Consider the following 7,098-nt stretch of genomic DNA (forward strand, 5'->3'; position numbering starts at 1 on the left):
GTGCTAATTTATTCAAATTCATGAATGTTTAAAATTATGCATCTCCTAGGATTGCAAAATAATAGTATGTCAAATGAGAGAAAACTGCACTTTCTCTTCTTGCATGCTCCCTGCATGAAAACAAAAATAAACAAAGTTCCAGGCCTACTTAGGTCTGGCTTAATAGCATGCCTAAACCAGTCCATCAGCCCAGTATTTTTCTCTTAACGACACCTGCTTGCAAAATGATTATCTGTGTTCAGAGATATCTGCAGTCACTGCTGCCAAATAATTATCACCAGGGCATTGTGGCAAGAAGAATTAAGACCGGAATTTGATGTTAGATCTCCTGGGGCCCAGCAGATGAAAGCTAAGCCTTGAAGGAATGATGCCCATTGTTCATGATACAGATTGCCCAGTTCCACACAGCTAGCTAACTTAGAAGTGAAAAAAACAACAACGCCACCAACCTATAGTGCAATGTGAAAATTTAAAAGCCTAATTCCAAGATGCCCTGTTTCTATTTTATTAGGCATGTCATTGGCTCGCATTAGTGTAACCAAGATCTAAAATTGTATACATCTCTGTGTCAGTCTGCTGCTCTCACCTAATACCTGTGCACGCCCTTGCAGGTCCAGTTTCTCCTGACTGCCATATCCCTCACTATTATCCTATAGCATCACCAACCTGTCTCTCCGTTTCAGGTGCCTGCTGTACAAAGATCACATCCTCTCTCATGATGGATTTTCATCCTCTTAACTACTGCCTGGTCACGCCTCTCCCTTTTGCCTCCAAACTGCTGGAGCATGCATATGCCCGCACTGCCAAGGGAGAGTGCCCTCCCAGGCACGGGATAGCAGCTTGGGTGAACGGAGTGGGGCGCATGCCCTGCAGCCAGGGGCAGAGCGAGCTGCCTATGGGAGCGGAGCAGGCCGCTGATGGCAGACATTTGGTGCACCACCCCCCCACAATTCCCAAGCCTCCCCCAAGCTGTCAAAACGAAAGGGGAAGGGGGGAATTCCACCATGAAAGCGGCGCAGCTCCCCCCTTACCCCAACAGCTCAGGGTAGGCTTGGGAGTCGCGGGTGAGAAGCACGCCAAATGTCACCCACCTCAGTGAAGACACCCGGGGTGGTCTGCCCCCGCCGCACCTACCCTTCCTCCACCCCTGCATGCCGGTGACCCATTTTAACACGGCTTCTGCTCTTTGAGCGCCTGTGAAATCTCCAAGATAAACTTCTCACTGCCAAGTCCTGGGATGTGGGCACATCAGGTTCTGCATTGTCCATGCTGAGTGGAAGTGGCTCTTCTGGGTTTTTGGCAGGAGTCTTCCGTATCCTGCAACATGCCCCAGACACTCTGGGCAGCTTCTAACATATATAAAAGCATAATTAAACATTTAAAAACTTCCCGAAACAGGGCTGCCTTTGGATGTCTTCCATAGGTTGTATAGTCACTTATCTCCTTGGCTTGGGGGTTGCGTAACCTCCAACATTTCTCCGATGAAAATAGGGACATCCTAATGGAAAGTGGGACATTCCAGGATCAAATCAGAATTCCAGGAGTGTCCCTGGAAAATAGGGACACTTGGAGGGTCTGGTCTTTCCCAGCCCTGCCAGGAGATATCAGGGACTAATCCTGAGAGTTTCTGCACGGAGGGCTCTACCACTGGAATGTGTGCAGCAGGTGTAGGTGGGAGCAGGAAGTCTCAATTTCAAATATTTGGCTGTGCTTTCCAGCAAATAAATCACTGCTGACTGCCATGTAGGACTCGCTCTGGTAGGAGGACATGGTTTGTTCTTGATCAACCAGCATGCAAAACTTTTTTTTAATGATGAGAAACAAGGCTGAAGTATAGGGTGGAGCAAGCAATTGGCCCACCCTATGACTTTCCCCACATTTACTACCCTTGGCCAGTGATAAGATTTCTTATTCCTTAAATATGCTCCATGAACATATACATGGCCTTGCTTCTCTCCCTTGGCTCAAACCCTCCTCAAAACCAACATTTTCTGTGTGCCCTTTGTCTTCTTAAATTTCTTAACCAAGCTTCAAGTACATAACAATGAGACTTGTCCACGTTCTTCCCTCCCATTCTCTTGTCTGTTGTTTCCTTTGTCTGTGGTTTCCATGTGGTTTGTTTCAGGTTGTAAGCTCCTTAGGAGCAGGGACTCATATATGTTGCATGTGTAAATCTGCAAGGTGCCATCATGCACACTGATGGTACAGCATGCGGAAATAAAAATATATCCATGCTACAAGAGCTAACTCTTTATTTAAGAGAAAAAACTACAATCTTTGTTAATGAATTATTGACTTATTACTCAGCAGAATCACATACCCTCCAGAACCGTGACAGCAAGATGTGGGACACCAAGTCCCTGGACGCCATCTTCCTGTTTTTTTCTTGTGAGAGCACAGCGGCCATTTTGGGAGCCATGATCTCGCATGATTTCATGCCGCAATTTTCCACCAAAAAATGGTGCCCAAAAATGCAGCACCCAAATTGGCTGCTGTTCTCCTGCAATAAAAAAGGGGATGTCCCAGTTTTTCTGAGACATTTGCGGGGTATGAAATCACACTTCACCTTCCTTCCTCAGAACAGCCTTCTCCACCTGGTCCTAAATGGTGTGTGTGTGTGTGTCCCCGTCCCTCTACTGTTCAGAAAGATTTTCTACTTCTTCAGTGCAACTGCATTATTTGTTAAATAGTCAAGTCTTCATACACAAGACAGATAAAGGTTCGCCAGCCTTTAAGGACCTATGGGCACATTTGGAATTTTGTGATAACGCCACAGGCGCTAGTCACAAAGGGACTGTGGGTGGCACCACATGAAATGGCTGCTACATCTTAAAAAGAGCAGAAAAGGAGACAGGACTGTGGACAGGGTGTGGGCATGTACCCCCCCCCCCCGTCTCCCATGATTGGGGCAAAGAAACCTTCATCAGCCACCATCACACTTGTTCATTGATAGAGATACTCATTGCCTCCCTCTGGAATAGAATGGAGAATGAGTGACTTATCCTGGCATCCAATGAAATATGGGCATGTTTAAGGGAGCGTGTTCAGTGTTGGTGAGTCAAAGTTAGGGCAAAAAATGAGTTGATTAACCACAGAGGGAGGAAATATTTATTTAAATGATGCTTCTTGAGTGAGAAAATGGTGTTTTTTGCCGTTCCTGAATGCCACTTCTATTCTCTGTGGGATGTTAATAGCTAACAGGGCTGTAAAAGGTTCTCTAATCAGCAGCAGTGGGAAAGAGCTCTGCCCTTGGAGAGTGGTAGCCAGTCAGACTTTGCAGTACAGGGCTAGGTGGACCAATGTGCTGAGGACTGCTCTCTAGATGTGAAAACCCACAAAGCCCTGTCTCTCTGCCTGCCACCGAACAATAATGTGCAGTGTGCGTATCTGTGGCGAGCTTGAGTTTTGAGGGCATGTAAGAACATAAGAAAAGCCAACTGGATTGGGCCGATGCACACCATCTAGTCCAGCCCCATGTTCACACAGTGGCCAACCAGACGCCTACTGGCAGAAGCACACAGGCAGGACTTCGGTGCAAGAGCAACCTCTCTTCTTGCAGTTTCTATAAACTACCTGTGACTGTGGAAGTGGAACCTATCTATCAAGGTTAGTAGCCATTGATAGCCCTCTCCTCCATGGATTTGTCTAATCTTTCAAAGCCATCCAAGCTTTTGTCCCTCACGGTCTCCTGTGGGAGCGAATTCCATAGTTTATGAGCTGTGTGAAGTACTTTCATTGGTCCGTCCTGGATCTCCCAACCTTCAGCATTCTTTTAATGTCCCCAAATTCTGGTGTTATGAGAGCTTTTCTCTATCCGCTTTCTCCATGCCATGCATAATTGTGTGTGTGTGCGCGTGCGTGTGTGCACAAAACTATCTGGTGGGAACTTTGGCTGCCAACACACCACCACCTCCTTGCAGAGCACAGACCCCCATCCGTTCTCCCACAGCCCTATCCCTGAGAAGTCCTCTCTGATGGTAAGGGTAAAGGTAAAGGGACCCCTGACCATTAGGTCCAGCTGTGGCTGACTCTGGGGTTGCGGCGCTCATCTTGCTTTATTGGCCAAGGGAGCCGGCATACAGCTTCCAGGTCATGTGGCCAGCATGACTAAGCCGCTTCTGGCGAACCAGAGCAGCGCACGGAAATGCCATTTACCTTCCCGCCGGAGTGGTACCTATTTATCTACTTGCACTTTGATGTGCTTTTGAACTGCTAGGTTGGCAGGAGCAGGGACCGAGCAACTGGAGCTCAGCCTGTCGTGGGGATTCGAACCGCCGACCTTCTGATCGGCAAGTCCTAGGCTCTGTGGTTTAGACCACAGCGCCACCTGCGTCCCTCTCTGACGGCAGAGATGCCTTTTTAAAGGGCAGCTCAAGAAGATGAGGAGAAAACTGCCTCTTTCTAAAACAATAACATAAGTTTAGCGGTTAGAAAAGGTGCTTCGCGGGGTGCAAGTCGTCATGGAGGCCATTGGCTTCCATTTGCAGAAGCAACTGTTCCATATTTGTAAACAGAATTACTTGCTTACTCCTAATATAAGCAGTGGGGTGGCCGTTGTTTAGCTTAAAGCTCTAAATATATATCCCCTATATAAATCTGGCTCGCAATGCTGAATGCATGTATTGCCTCTAAAGGTAGGTTGCCCCATAAAGAATAAAACAGACACAGAGAAAGAGGGAAGCAGTGTGCTCCCTGTCTTGTCAGACACATTTGTATAATCAATTTACCATTTTTTATTCATCCTTGTTCCTGGGAAACTCTGCCTCTTTTTTGTTCCTCTGCAGGCAAATTTGCGAGATGCCGTTCCAGAAACAAACCCCGCTTCTGAGGATCTGTGTCTGCTTACAATGCAAAACGTCGAAGGTTGTGTATTGTTGTGCACCTCTCCATTTGATTCATTGGCTAGATCTCTGTGGGAAATCTAAGCATTTTCTCCCTGCCTTCATTAAGTGAAAATAAATAACCAAGAGTTTGATGTTGGGTTACCTAATGCTTTTGCAAGCAGCCAGTATTAAGTTTGTGCTCCAATTTATATCATTGTTGTCAAGACACTGTTTTGGAACTTACTGCCTGCTTTTGCTGGGACTGCACGTTTGCAGACAAGGTTATGAATCACGTACGGGCACAATAGAACCATCAGAGTTTCTGCCATTTTACAGGTAGGTAAAATGAAACAAAAGAAGGCTTCCAAAAAGGGCAATCCAATCCGCCAACCAGACCAGTTTTACTTGTGTGCAGGGATAATGCCTTAATCACCCTGTTGCTTCACTGACAATAAGGAACAATATATATCGCATGCAAATACATTTGTGGGGGGTTCTTCCATTCGAACAGAGTGGGAGCTTTGATCGCTATGCTGTCATTGTTCTTCCACCATAAGCACTGGATTAGTACATCACTTGGAGAGAGATATTTTTTTCCAGCAAGCAGTTTGTTAGTTTGCTATATTAAAAAAAAAAAAAGCTACGTACAGAATTTAAGGTGCAATGCCTAAATGATCAAATTTCTTAGAGGTGGCCTTATTTCAGAGTGGTCGAGGGGCCCCTCTTGGTCAGGGCCACCAGTTCCAGGGGGCTGAGTCCATTTAACCCCCCAAATTTTTGAGTTTGGGCCAGCCCCTCTCAATATTCCAAAAGGGCAGAGGCGAAGCACAGAGCTGACTTTCGTGGCCAGCTCCTTCTCCTCTTCCTCCTTCTGTGGAAGGGAAGGAGGGTTGAAGCAGCCTCCCACCAGTGGTAGTAACAGGAGGAGGTGGGGAAGGAGCCACCGGCCATTGAAACCACCGGCCGCCATGTTGGACTCCACCCTCAGCTCCTCCCAATGTGCTGACGTCGCGCGCACGCGACATTAGCCTCCCTAATCGCCCTTGCAAGCTGGCGCCTCTGCTCTTGGTAGTTTCACTGTCCTCAGAATTTCAGGATCACAAAAGCGGCCCACGATAGGGCCTTCTCTGTGGTAGCCCCCTAAATTCTTTCTTTACAAAGTTTATTTGTTTGATTTTTCAGATTAAAGTTTTACAATCATATATCCAACATACACCATAAAAACAAGATTCCAAAGAATCTCCTGGACTTCCCTCCTCCCCTTTGTGGATCCTGTTGCTAATCATTTCCTCCTGCATCTTTTATAATAATCCAAATTTATTATATCTCCAATATTTCCAAAGGTCACCATTAAACTACAAGTGTTATTCCAATCCTACTAACCATTTTAGCTGTTTACAATGGTTTTTAAGATAAATTATAAAATGTCCCCATTCCTTATTAAAATTTTGGTCTTCCTGAGTTCTGATTCTTCCAGTCATTTTTGCCATTTCAGCATAATCCATCAGCTTCATCTGCCATTCTTCTCTGGTATGGACTTTGTCCTCTTCCCATCTCTGGGCCAATAACATCTGCACAGCTGTGGTCGCATAAAAAGTCTTTCTGCTCCATTGGAATTTTGGCACCTAAAATTCCTAAAAGAAAGCCTTCTGGTCTTTTAGAAAAAGTTATTTTAAACTTTTTCCCAAATCATTATATATCATTTCCCAAAGTCCTTTTAGCCCCCTAAATTCTGGAACTCCCTCCCCACTGAGGTACATCTGGCTTCTGGCACTCCCAGTTTACTCTTCACTCAGTGTGTCTCCACTGCTAGTATGTACACATAGTGTTAGCCACAATCCACATCTATTCTGTAGCTTCTTGAGAAGTACTGAGTTTTGATGCATTTCCCCCAAACCTACTTTGATCTGATACAAAGTCACATGAAGTCGTTATCAAGCCCTATCTGCCAGGCTGTCTTTACCCGGGGGTACCCAGGCGCCAAATTCTGGGGGGCGCCAAATGTATACCTACTGTATACCGGTCACTCTTGATCAGCAGCAGTGAAAAGCAATGGAGCAAAAGTCCCTTGGGGGCAGCTAATATAATGCGGGTGGCACTGTGGTCTAAACTACAGAGCCTAGCACTTGCCAATCAGAAGGTTAGTGGTTCGAATCCCCATGACGGAGTGAGCTCCTGTTGCTCGGTCCCTGCTCCTGCCATCCTAGCAGTTTGAAAGCACAAAGTGGAAGTAGATAAATAGGTACCACTCTGGCGGGAAGGTAAACGGCATTTC

Source organism: Podarcis muralis, chromosome 5 (genome assembly GCF_964188315.1).
Source record: "Podarcis muralis chromosome 5, rPodMur119.hap1.1, whole genome shotgun sequence".
Lineage (NCBI taxonomy): Eukaryota > Metazoa > Chordata > Lepidosauria > Squamata > Lacertidae > Podarcis > Podarcis muralis.